This window comes from Topomyia yanbarensis, chromosome 2 (assembly GCF_030247195.1).
Source record: "Topomyia yanbarensis strain Yona2022 chromosome 2, ASM3024719v1, whole genome shotgun sequence".
NCBI classification, from domain to species: Eukaryota; Metazoa; Arthropoda; class Insecta; order Diptera; family Culicidae; genus Topomyia; species Topomyia yanbarensis.
The window spans coordinates 31,054,043-31,068,068 of record NC_080671.1 but is presented as its reverse complement, the minus strand read 5'-3'; the positions used below and the strand labels follow the sequence as shown (position 1 = coordinate 31,068,068).

The window sequence follows — 14,026 nt, the reverse complement described above, 5'->3', positions numbered from 1 at the left end:
GATCGTAAAACAGACCTGTTACCCAGTATCCCAGGAAAATGTGTGTGATCTTTAAAATAGAAGAGGAGGGAGAGGGGGTTATGAGAAAGAGTAAGGTGTTACTCCACTTGGGGATGGGTTTCCGCTCTGCATGCAGGTGACAAAACTTGAATCGCGGGTGGCGTCACGTTGTGGAATGACACGCTAAATAAACCTATAGTGTGTCTCGGAAACTAACCCTGATATTGAGGCGAAACTAAAGGTCAAATCAGTGATCTTTTCGGAAATCTGCAGGTGATCCTTGATCAAGAAATCCTACTGTTGCGTTGCGGTCACAAATTTTTCGAGACATTTATTTTCAAGCGACGACCAGGTAGAACATTCTCGCACGCGTTTTGCAAACAATAAAGATCGGCTGCTGTTTGGCAATAAATCTCGCAACGTGATGTATGGGGGATGCATTTCCCGATTGATAGGTAATGTTACAATCGTGTAAATATTTTTTCCGATTTTCTGTTAGTTATTTAAAGTTTTAATTAAATTTACAATAGTCTTCGCATTTACAATCATACACACATGTAAGATTCGAATTGAAACTACTTTTGGAACATCACATCTGTCGGGATGAATAACATCTTCTAAGCAGCTTACTGATGCAGACCGAGAATGTGTTTGAATATATAAAAAAAAGCTTTCAATGCATCACACGGAACTTCTCGTTTGCTTGCTGCAAACACGAAAAAGGTGGTAGCGACACTTCGGCACATTGTTGTTGTTCACATATTACCGGGCACGGGTTCCGCTATTCACAATTATTTAGGTGCATAAACTGCAGAAGCGATTGTCCTCTGCATGGGCTTCAAACTTTGAAGATGTGCTATTGCTCACACATTGCGGAAACCTTGACATTTTATCGAAGTCGTCTCCTGTGGTATCGCACCGCATGGAACGATGCGTTATTTGATCCCCCAATAACTTGTTATGGACAGAGCAGGCTTCCACAGAGAACAGGCTTTCATGTTCGAACAAATAAGTGTAAACATTTGATCGATTACCCTTTAAAACTATGCCATACCAGCATATCTCAACTAGAGTTATAAGCATGTCAGTTCGGAACTTCTATCTGATCAGTTGTTAATACTTGGTGAGGATTTTCCCTTTGCCTTTTAATAGAACATTAATTTTCACACAACGTAAATGCTCGAGATGGACGTCTGTTATCTGTGATGCTGTGGATGGATGACAAGGTTCCATAGCGGTTATTTCCTATTTATAAAATAAAGATTTTGGAAATTTGCAACAGTTTCTCCTAGAAGTAATTATACAGATTTACCATCAAAAAAAAAAATTAAGGGATTGGGTGTCGCAAAATTGCTGAGGGTGTCATTTAGGGGGTAAGATATTTTCTGTGAAAAAAGTCGTTTTGCCTTTCTTATGTGGGGTTTTCGATTGATTGACACCGGTGTAGTGGAGTGCACTGAAACTGCACCGTTTTTGCACTTTCTAGCAGAAGTGCAGAAAACTGGGTATGTTCCATTGACACTTCTGCTAGAAAGTGCAAAACCAGTGCACTCCACTACACCGGTGTCAATCAATCGAAAATCTCAATGTAGGTTTTTCGATTGATGGCACTGACACCGTGCCGGTGTTTTGCACTGGCCCAGTGTCAATGGAACACTCCAGTGCAAATCGAGTGCTGGCTTGAATGTGTGCGTGTAGTTACTTGAGCTGTCATTTAACAGCTGATGCTTGTTTGTTTACAAAAAAAATGGGTAGGAAACGAACAGTTTGTAATAGGGTTTTCGATTGATGGCACTGACACCGCGCCAGTGTTTTGCACTGGCACGGTGCCAATGGAACACTCCAATGCGAATCGAGTGTAGGCTTGAAAGTGTGAGTGTAGTTATCCGAGCTGTCATTTAACAGCTGTTGTTTGTTTACCAAATAAAATGTTATGTTAAAAAAAGAAGTTATTATCAATTTATATATTGTTTATGAAACGAGAATGAACATTCTTCGAAAGAGTGCGGCTTATCGTCTACTTTTGTAATTTAGCACCTCAGAAGCAAACGGTGTCATAAAAGTCTGATTTCGGAGTTAAAAGATAGCTGACGAGTTTATATTTACTGCATCATTCGAAATCCAGTTACTGTCGTGGTGAATAATTGTTTGCTAATGAATATAAAATTGCTCGGCATTGGAAAAATATCGATACAAGTGGATGAATGTGGGCGGAAATGAAGTGGTCACAATGATTTATTATAACATATTTTCTGCAACAATGAAATCTGTCTCGGTCGATGGAGCGGAAAAACCATACAGGATAATCTGCATGTATCGAAGTAAAAACTGGTTCTTTTCGGGGCTGAATTCCTCGAGCAGAAGTTACATTCATGGAAAGTTGATTCCTTCCGGATTGGTTAATGCAAAGGGTGTAGAATTTCAACACATCTGAATTATATTCCGCTGTCGATTGTTCTCAAAAATGTTATTCAAAAATTCATAACATGGTAGAATTAACTCGTTTGAATGTTTCTTATGTTGAATGATCCGGATATTCTTCACATTAATTGTAACGAAACCGCCCAATTTATTACGGATTGACGTTTGTGGTATTAGTAATTGTCAGTACCATATGGAGTATTGGTCATTGTCTTGAATCGCGGCTTTTTTACGAGTAATGAGTCAATTTTATTTGGAAATAGTTCAAAATGCACTAATCAACAAAAATTAATGAAAAGTTTTAGAGTAATTTCAAATAACAGAAAAATATAAAGCCCGATTATTTTTTTTAACCGTTATGTGTCCGACAGAGTACCTAGATACCTTTTCAGATTTCAATCCATGAAATTCCATTGTTACTCAAGGTGGAAAAGTATATTTGGTGACAGGTTTGCACCAAGCATAGCTTTTGCGGAAATGAAGTTGACTATGCGGCAAGCGGGAGTCTGGAGAAAGGCTCCCAGGTTTCACGTAACAGGCCGACAAGAGTACTTGGGTACCCGCAAAATTGAAATACTCATAATATACTACTTGTATTTTTTTAACTGATTTATACATTTTTGGATCTTTTGGATTCAGAAACTCATCTCCTTTAAGACTTGGTAAACACGAATCAGATGAATTCATTTGTTTCCCGGGAATCCGGATTTCCGGAGGCAAGTTCCAGTGCTGGGATGCTATTTGTGAATTTCAATGGAATACTGGTAATATGGATATCAAAAATCTTGGAATTGCATCAGCATGGAACTGCCTCTCATGGTTGGGGATTTGACCGCGGAACGGACATTCCAGAGCAGGTTCCCGTGATGCCATGAGTGGCCGTTGCGAGGTCAAATTTTCATATGGACCCGTAACGATAAATAACAGACTTCTGAGACAATTTGCAGAGTTTTTATACCCATATTGCCAGATTACAAGTTAAAATTCGCGAATCATATTCTAGAACTGGAACATTACTCCGGATTATCGAGACTAGATACATTCATCCGGTTCAATTTTACAGAATCAAAAAGTGGACGAGTTGCCTAATCCAAAACATTCCAATGTGTCCAAATCGGTTAAAAAGCAATTTTTGGATACCCGGGTGCCCTTGTCGGCCTCTTAAAGGTGTTTTTTGGACACACAACCGTAAAGTGCATTTCATCCTAGATTTCACCTGTTAATGTAATAAGGGAAAGCCGTATTAACCAAAAGCAATAAGCACTTACACCGCTCGTGCTAGGTAGCCTTCGTGCTCGAGCTGCAGGATTCGAAGAGCTAGCACAACGAGTTAGCACGATGAGCTCGAACGGTGCAGTAGTGTAAGCTATGGAATGAAGGTATTGGACAAAGCAAGAAACAACGATGCAGGCATCATTACTCACACTAACGCGTTGTTTTTATTCTACTTTGCTACAGCTCCGTGCAGCGTACTAGCTATCACCGTGCTAGCGAGAGCTCTCGCTCATCGGTGCTCGTGCTACTTGATAACTCTAGCTCATTGGAAACCAGCCCAAGCACTAGCTCAATGAATTTAGCTCTGACACATTTTGAGCTAGTGCACAGGAATAGGACACTGAGCAGCACTGTACTTGTGCATGCGTTTTCAAATCGTTATGAGAAAAGTATATATATATATATATATATATATATATATATATATATATATATATATATATATATATATATATATATATATATATATATATATATATATATATATATATATATATATATATATATATATATATATATATATATATATATATATATATATAATTATAAGACATTTATCAAAATTTGTTTATAATTGGAAACAATCCATATTAACGTAGCTTCTCTAAAAAGATGCCTATAGAAACTGAGGAAAAATTCCCCTCAATATCTAAAAAGACTGAAACCAATTTGCTCTTTGACAGTATATGTCATTTGAATTTCTGTTGAAAGTAGCGCAACCCGAGCAAATTTGCATTGGTTCAAATACCATACATCCCCATAAAAATACATTGGACATAGTCCACGCCAAATTTTACAACCATCAAAACACCATGAAATGGTCTAAAAAACCCATAAATATACCAGAATATTGTTTTTCAATGGGATCTTCCGGCCCATGGTGATGGTGTTTTCAAGGGTTGAACCCATTACAAACACTATCAAAACACCATGCAGTGGGGGTGAATTTGGACCATGATCATGGGGGCATTATGGGATTTTTGTTTGCTCAGGAAGGCAATCATTCATTCATTTGCTATTTGTAGCAGAAGCTATGTTGTGTATCTGAGAGCAAGCCATTAGCTTTGACCCAATCGTCAATCGATCTCTTCCTCGAACAACTGCCGGATACAGAACAGCATTTCAATCGGCCGATACAATTTGTGATCAGAGGCTGGCTTTCCTGGTTTTAAAATAACGATGACCTCCGCTGAGTCAGGTAAATTTTCAGCAAGTTGAATTTGATTCTGTCTGGCCCGGGCGTTATTGTTGCATGACAAATGTACGGGTACAGTGAAAACTCTACCAACGAAACCCGGCGAACCCATCGTAAACTTCAAGCCGCCGTAAGCGTGGTGAGCCAATGGGCGTTATCAGTCAGCTTTAACATGGCACCCGCTAAAAGCGTGATTACACACCGCTGCAACACAAACCACTTTGCAACAGGGAGGCCGTTCCTTCTGGTTGGAGCGGTAAGGACTGCTTCCTTCTACAAACAGCCAACGAGATCCATCGGGAATGCACAGACATGGATCTGCCACCGAACGTCCGTTTACACCGAGTTCGTGGCCGGAACTGGCACGTCCGCGGACCCAACCTGGATACAAGTCTGTCTGCAGAACGGTGGACCGCTGCTGGTTGTGAAGTCCGAGCCAAATACAACCGACTGATGGTATAGCAATCACGTGTTGGTTTTCACCGACGGCTCCAAGATGAGGTAGGAGTACGAGTAAGCGTAATAGAGGAAGATCTCTCCTTCGCCTACCGGCGCCATGCTCGGCCGATGTATCAGCTATCGCGCTTGCTATGGTCCAGAAACCGGAAGATACTCCCGTCGCCTTGCTGTTGGATTCTCTGGTAGTCATCTCCGCCATTGAGTCGCGAAAATCCCGCCACCCCTTCATCCAGGCTGTCGAGGCCGAGTATGACCCACTCAGAACCATCTGCTGGGTCCCCGGTAACTGCAGCATCGACGGCAACGAAAGGGCTGACCGCATGGCGGCCAAAGGGAGACACGGCCGCCGACATCTCCTCACACTTGTCCCAGCCTCAAAAAATTATGGCAAGTTGAAATCAAGGATAGCTGAAACTTTCTTGTGTCATTGGCACAGTACTACCGGACACTGGAGAGCAACAGTACTGTCGCGGCTCAGAGTTGGGCATACAAAAGTTTCCCATGCCCACACCGTATCGGGTGTCATCCACCAACATGTGTTTCATGTGGAACCCAAGCCACGGTGGAACATATTTTATTGAAAGCAACGTTTTGTTGAGTGAATAGCAACTAACAAACGGGAGGCTGTCTGAAATATTATGTTTAAATATAGCTGGGTTGTCTACAAACTTTGTTGCAATGCGACATCTTGTAGAAAACAAACGTCTATTGTTGGTTTTTCTATCAGAAACACATATTGTTAATACTGATGCATTTGATCAGTATAGCATTCCGGGTTATAAAGTTGCTTTTTGCCTATCTCATTCCAGACATACCGGTGGAGCTGCTATTTACGCCAAAGAATCGATTAAATTCAATGTTCGGTTAAACGAAGCAGTTGATAATAATTGGTTCTTGGGTATATCAGTTGAAAGAGGCATGCAGATGGGAAACTTTGCAGTAGTATACCATTCTCCTAGTTCTAGCGATCGACGATTTTTAGAAATTTTAGAAAACTGGTGGGAGAATTTCGTTGATTTAAGCAAACTTAATGTAATTTCGGGCGATTTCAATATTGATTGGCTCAACGATCAAAATTCGAATCAGTTGAAGCAGTTGGCTGAGTTTTTCAATTTCAAGCAAACGGTTAGTGGGTTTACAAGAATTTCCAGACACAGTAAAACATTGATAGATCACGTGTATTCCAATTTTGATGGGGTTCATTCGTATATAGAGGCCGATTGTAAAATTTCAGATCATGAGACAATTTCAATTTTGCTGGAGAGTGAACCAAACCGTGAAGAGGATAAAGTTAAAATTAAGTGCTGGAAAAGATATTCGAAACAAGCCATATCTCAACTGGTTTCGAGAAGCCTGGATTTTACGGAATTGAATGGAAATTTGGATAACAAGGCAGCTGTTCTAACTAATGTGTTAAAAGAGTGTACAAATAGTTTAGTTTCTCAAAAGTATATTAATTTAAATAACTCGAACAGCTGGTACTCTTTAGATCTTTTGCGCCTGAAACGTAAAAGGGATAAAAAGTACAAGAAATTTTGCAGAACTAATAGTGAACGTCTTTGGAATGGGTACACACACGCGCGAAATATTTATTCACGAGCTTTGAAAAAGACCAAATGTGAGTACATTCAAAGGAAGATCGATCAACATCAAAACAACAGCAAAGAGTTATGGAAAATCCTAAAGAATTTAATTAAACCTAAACCTAGTTCCTCGCAGTCCATAACTTTTAACGGGGTAGAAGAACAATCTGAGCAAATAATAGCTGAAAAATTGAACAGTTATTTCGTTAACAGTGTGCAACTGATCAATCAAAGTACACTCAGGTTTTTTTTTACGCGGGGGATACGAGCCGCGTAAATGAAAACCGCGTAAATTTCAAAATCCGCGTAAATGAAAACCGCGTAAATTTCAAAATCCGCGTAAATGAAAACCGCGTAAATTTCAAAATCCGCGTAAATGAAAACCGCGTAAATTTCAAAATCCGCGTAAAAAAAAACCGCGTAAAAAATACCGCGCAAAAAAAAAACGCGTAAAAAAAAACTTGAGTGTATTGAGCTGGTCAGTGAACCTGTGGAAATAACACAGCCGATTAATATTAACTGTAGATTTGATGGATTTCACCCAATCACTTTTGAACAATTGAAAGATATTTGTTTTTCTTTGGGAAAATCGGCTGGTATCGATAATGTCAATGCAAAAGTGATACAGGATTGCTTTCATGTCATCGGACACGATCTGCTGGACCTTGTAAATGAATCGCTACAAACTGGGCACGTGCCGACAGTTTGGAAGGAATCACTTGTGATTCCTATTCCCAAAGTTACTGGGACGGATAAAGCCGAAGAGTACCGCCCCATTAACATGTTGCACACATTAGTGAAAATTTTAGAACTTGTTGTTAAGGGCCAGCTGATGAGTTATTTGAATAATAATAATTTGCTAATTCCGGAGCAATCGGGATACCGAGAGGGACACTCTTGCGAAACCGCTTTGAATCTAGTGTTAGCAAAATGGAAAGAGAAAATCGAGGTTAAAGAGACTATTTTTGCTGTATTTTTGGATCTGAAACGCGCTTTTGAGACAATTTCGAGACCATTACTTTTGAAAACTTTAGAGCGATTTGGTATCGGAGGGATAGCGCATAAGTGGTTTGAAAACTATTTATGTGATAGAACTCAGAAAACTAGTTTCAACGATTTTGTATCTAGTCCTCTCGGCAATCCTCTTGGAGTGCCGCAAGGTAGTGTCTTAGGTTCTATTTTATTTATTATGTATATAAATGACATGAGGCGAGTTTTACGATTTTGTGACTTAAATTTGTTTGCTGACGACACTGTTCTGTTCATTGCAGCTAAGGATATAGATGAAGCCGTGGCGCATTTGAACGAAGATTTGCATTCCCTTGCTCGTTGGTTAAAATTTAAACAATTAAAGTTAAATGTTGCTAAAACTAAATATATGATCATCTCTTCGGCTAATACTAGGCCTGACGTTAACGTTGAAATAAATGGTGAGACTATTGATCGCGTTAGTGAATTAAAATATCTTGGAATAATCATTGATGACAAGTTAACCTTTAAGTCTCACATCGACAATGTCATCAAAAAGATTGCTAAAAAGTATGGTATATTGTGTCGTCTGAAAAATGATTTAACAATTAGTAGTAAAATTTTATTATATAAATCTATTGTTTCACCACATATTGACTTCTGCCCATCCATTGAGGTTACAGCGATTGCAAAATAGAATCATGCGATTAATTTTAAAATGTAACAGATACACTTCCTCTAGTTTCATGCTAAGCGCATTACAATGGCTCTCTGTGAAGCAAAGAATTTATTACTTAACAATGGTGTTCATTTTTAAAATTATTAATGGAATGCTGCCTCGATATTTGTGTGATCGAATTGAAAGAGGAAGTGATGTGCATAGGTACAACACTAGAAACGCGTCGGATCCAAGAACACCAAACTTTTTATTTAGTAGATCACAGAACTCCTTGTTGTACAAAGGAATAAGTTTTTTCAATTCGATGCCTAGGCATATTAAACGTGCAGCAACATTAGCGGAGTTCAAAACACTATGTATTTCACACGTAAAATCTGCTTTGTAGACAGATTTTTTGAATTTTTATATTTTGGAGTTATTTGAATAACTATGCAATACCACGAAGATTGTATTTTTTTCTCTTCTATTATTTGCATTTAGTCACACTAAGTTATTATATTCGCTATGATGATGATGGATTTTTGTTAATTGTTTATTATAGTTTTTAAAAATAATGAGATGTCTACAGAAGTCTGAGCCACGCGCGCGATAAACAGATAGAGACTAACTTGAAATCGAACATGGTGACCAGTACTAAGAGCTCATCGGGTTGAATTGAAGCTTTTAGACTTTTGTTGTGATCAGGGTCTGATTTGATGATGGAGTTGTGTTGACTTTGATCGACAATAGAGTTAAGTTCGGTTATTGCTGCGATAGTGGTAATAACGGAGTTAGCTCGTTGAGTATGGGGCTTGATGACTCCTTCTGATAACTACTAGATATCGGGTTCAATTCCTGATCAATCAAGGATGTTCTCGGATAGGAGTATCCCTTGATTGCCTTGGGTTAATGGTAGGAAACTTTCAATAAAGGGGTCGGATGTGGATGATATAACTCGACCGGACTCTGCACTGCCACTAGGCTCGTCACTGCTCACCTTAGCAGGTGGTAGTACCGATGTCTTGGTCAGGCGGGAGGAGTATTACAGAGAATTATCGGAAATGGAAGCTATTGGGTTCAATTCCCGATTCTATCAAGTATCTTCCCGGAATGGAAATTTTCTTGATGGACCCTGGTTGTTGGCGGAATATTCGAAATGTATCTGGTTACGTTCTTTTGAAGGAAAGCTATGTCTGCAAATTGAACCAGTCCGTTTCTTTTTGTTAACTGGTTTTGTTATGGATCAAAATATTAATTATCTTTTAGATAAATCGTTCAGCTCACACCTTTGTGGGGGTATGAGGTGGGACCATCATCATCATCATCATCATCATCATCAACTGTCCGGAGTACGGCGACCTCCGGCAGCTCTATAATCTACCGCACTACATCGGAGAGATCCTCGCTAACAACGACATCCGAGAGGAAGTGCTATTTTCCTTAGGAATGCAGGACTTTTCGACCTTCTCTGATGAATCAACCACACCGTTTCTCCAGGAAAAATACAACAGCAACCACACCTACACGCCACCGAAAAACTACCTAAAATTCAGTACTTTTGACTCAATCTCGTGGTATCGTGCAGGAAGGTAAAATTAGGTAAATCGTGTTGAAGGTAGTTTCCATTTAACTACGGCAAAAATAATAACTCAACTTTGAGTTTAATTTACTTAAATTTAAGTTGAATTTACCTAATTTTGAGTATACCCCAAACAACTTATAAGTACCTTACTGCACGGAAGACCTCGGCTGAGTCGAATCTCTCGTTTTGTTTTTGACAACACTAATAAGTGCGAAAGCGACGCACAGCTCAAAAGTACCTAAATTTAAGTTAAAAGAACTTATTCTGTAGGTTATTTTCTGGTAGCGTGTATATAACAAAACAATGATTTGCAAATGTACATAATGCGATGTTAATTGCGGCATCTTTTAGACTGTCTAATATTTTAACTAAATTGCTTGAGAGCTTAGAGCTAGGTGAATTCTGCAAATATAATTGTCATAGATGGTATGACTCGATATATGTTATGTTTTGGCATAATTTGAGAGTGTTGAAAGTAGTCCTACTGCTCAAAGTTTTACCAATACTCCCTTGGCCAGCGGTTTAGAGTTTAAATTCCTGTATTTCAAGAGACAAGTAAATCATACTCAATGGCCGGCTATCCAGAGTTAAACACAAGAAAAATGTAACTAAATATCGTTTTGCTCTGCATATTCGCGTACTTGAAGACTAACCAACCCAAATCCTAGACCTGTCCAGCAACATAAGTCCGTAATACTTATGGAGACGTTGCTGAGTCGGTTGCCTTCCCATAAGTAGGTATCACATTAACATTTATTATCCAATCCTATGTACCGGTGAAGATGGTTGTGGTTGGCAATGACGATTCTCATGCTATTAGTTCATGAAATTCAAAAGAGATACTGTTCATTCCCGATCATTTATGTTACAATCAAGATGACTTAGACTGCCTACATGCACATGATAATCGTTAGTATGCATGCAATCTACGAATAGCACAGTGCTTAGTAACGCATCGCACCAAGATGAACAAAACTCCGAATAGAATGATAGTTGTTCATTTTAATCCACTTTACATGAAAAAACTGCTCTCTGAAGCTTACTTCCCAAGACGTGTCGAATTAACGAAATCATAAATAAACTATACGTTTGGAATCTTATCCGACCAAATCCAAAACTAGTAAATAGAAAAATATCTTTATTTATTAGTACATATTTCCTAATATTGTCGGTTTGAGTCGATTGGAATCTTCATTATATGCTTCTTTAAGGCTGCCAATAAATTTCTTGAAGCATTTTCTTGATGAGAAATTGGACATCATAAATTGTAACAACCGTCCAATAAGAAGTTCTGCATTGATTGCCTCAATAACCTTATCGGAAAGAATGTAACCTACTTCCAGTAAATTGAGGGCCAGATGACTAATTTCAAATTACTTTATTTGTCATGTTCACTTTTCAATTAATACAAAATTGGATGTATTCTTCATACAGTGAAGACCCGATTTTATCAGCATGCGATTTTATCAGCCCCCGATTTAAGCTACCCCCGATTTTATCAGCACCATATGAGCGACCGAAAATAAAAGTCGCAAGGACAGAACATGCTTCGTAAAACCCGTTTCAAATATATTAGAATATAAAAACCGGATATAAACTTCAAGCATAAAAATCGGCTAAAAAACTTTCAGTAAAAAAACCGGAACGAAATACATCCGATTCTTACAAAGTAGTTTTTGTTAGCCGACTTTTAATCTTGAACATCAAGATATATGGATGCTCCTACGAGCGATTTAGTTATTTTTTTCTGCATCCACGAACTATACCAAGTATACGAACATGTAGCGCGAATGCCGGAAGCAAGCTGAAGGAGAACTTGGAAGAGGTCACACTCATAGATCTGATGGAAGAGGTGTGGAAAACAACCAATCAAATTCGTTAATACATAATATATTTCGTTCCAAATGAACCTTGTTCTGTTCTTTAAGACAGAGAAATATGCACATATGTAAAGTTGCTACAGCATCTTTATTTCCCAATCACCATGTCAAACGGGTAGTCAAGCAAATCCGCCGTCGGAGCTCTCGTCTTTCGATCGTACTTGAGACATCGCTGCAGCATTTTGACTTGCGGATCTTGGGCTGGGAGTTGGCTGAACCGTTCTCCGCGGAAGTGTCAAAGTTTCCGGGCTGATGTAGTTGAATGTGCCCGCTTGGCAAAACTTCATAATACTGGTGGAGTCGAAGGAGATATTGCTGGCGATGCCAAAGTCAATCAGTTTACCATAAGAAAGTTGGCCGGTTTGAGATCCAGATGGATGACACCTTGCTCGTGAATGTAGTGCACACACTGTACTATCTGGTACCAAATTTGCATAAGCATGTACAGCGGGATATCCTTGCGGTAGCTTTGCAGGATTTTGTGCAGATCATTATCACCCTTTTCCATTACCAGGTAAAGTTGGCTAGACTCCGCAACATGACAACTAAAAGTTCATCGTTTCGATTAGATTACATGGAACTGTTTTTTTTCTATAAATACTCACTAGTCATACAGCGCTACTACGTTTTCATTCCCTTGCAATTTCGCCATGTTTCGTTTTGTTTAAGTAGCCTTCTACTATGCTGGAATCGCCTTCGAAATCCACCAACTGAAAACAATGGGTTTGAGATATTTTCTTGAAATTATTCTTTCCCGAACACCTACCTTCAACGCACATTCAACGCCATTCCTCATTTGTTTGGCCGAAAACACTGAACTGGATCCACCGGAACCGAGCTTTTACAGAACCTGGTAATCCTTTTCGTTGATAGTGATAACGGGCAACGGTTTCGTCTGTTGTTCGACGGTTCCCTTTTATGGTTCACACTGAATTGCTTCTTTACGTGGAAACGATGGTGGCTCTGGAGATGATCGCCGCTTCGGAACCGCTTTTTGGGGAAATTCCAGCCCAGTAGAATTCCAGGCCACCTTTGGAACATTTTACTCCTACGTATGGATCAGTTCGTTACTGTTTTCTGCCACCTCGGCGGGACCCATCGAGATCGCGCCCGGGAAAATGGGAGCTACTAATCAATAAAACGCATACCTCTAGTCGACAGAATTGAAGTCGAAAGCTGGTAAACCATTGAGTACCAAATGCGATTCCGGCAGAAGGGTACTATCCCTGTCGTTTTCTGTAATTACAACAAATAATATTGTTATTTCAGAAAAATAAAACCAAGTTATATTCGCTTACCTGCGATAACCGATTTGTTTTGGCATCCATTTTGAACGTTGCTTTGACGTTTGCGTGATTGGTGTTGGTCTGTGTTGGTGAGTGCACTGGCTCCACCGACAAATTTTTCGGTGCCAAATCTCTGCCCCGAAATTGCACTGGAATTGCACTTTTTTATTGCAGTTCCAATCAATGGAACATGGTGTCGGTGTTTTGACAACACTTCTGCAAGAAAAGTGCAATTTCAGTGCAGAAAACTACACCAGTTCCTTCAATCGAAAACTCTATAAGTTACTATCAAGTATTGTTGTTCTAAAGCGGTTCTACCTGCAAATAGAATGGTTACCACAAGCTTTTGCAATCGAACAGCTTGAAAGAAAATAGTGTCGAAGTTTGAAATTAACTAGTTGAAGTTTGTTTTCTAGAAAAAAAACTGGAAGTGCTCTGAAGCAGTTCCCTTTTCTTCTGGTAACAAACAGCAGTTTTTTTACTCATGTTGTCTCTAGAGAAACTGAAAGCAAGAATCCAGTACTGGGACAAATCTTATCTGTTTTTGGCTACAGTTAAACTGAAGTGTAAAACAATTTCATGGGAAACACGTTACTTGACGCTGTCACTGTTGATTAAAAACTATACAGTAATAAATAAAATATGTTTGAATGCTCTGATCGGGACTTTCACCAACATTTCTTCAAATATTCATAACTGGATAGAGGTTACTCATTTG

General features: G+C 39.1%; 1 long non-coding RNA gene across 1 annotated transcript; it reads right to left on the bottom strand.

Moving 5' to 3' along the window:
- Positions 1-12,070: 12,070 nt before the first annotated feature.
- On the bottom strand, positions 12,071-13,584 carry LOC131681722 (uncharacterized). Its single transcript, XR_009303975.1, has 4 exons — positions 13,321-13,584; positions 12,789-13,258; positions 12,628-12,732; positions 12,071-12,567 (listed from the first exon to the last, which is right to left on the bottom strand). It is a non-coding gene; the product is annotated as an uncharacterized LOC131681722 (long non-coding RNA).
- Positions 13,585-14,026: the final 442 nt, after the last annotated feature.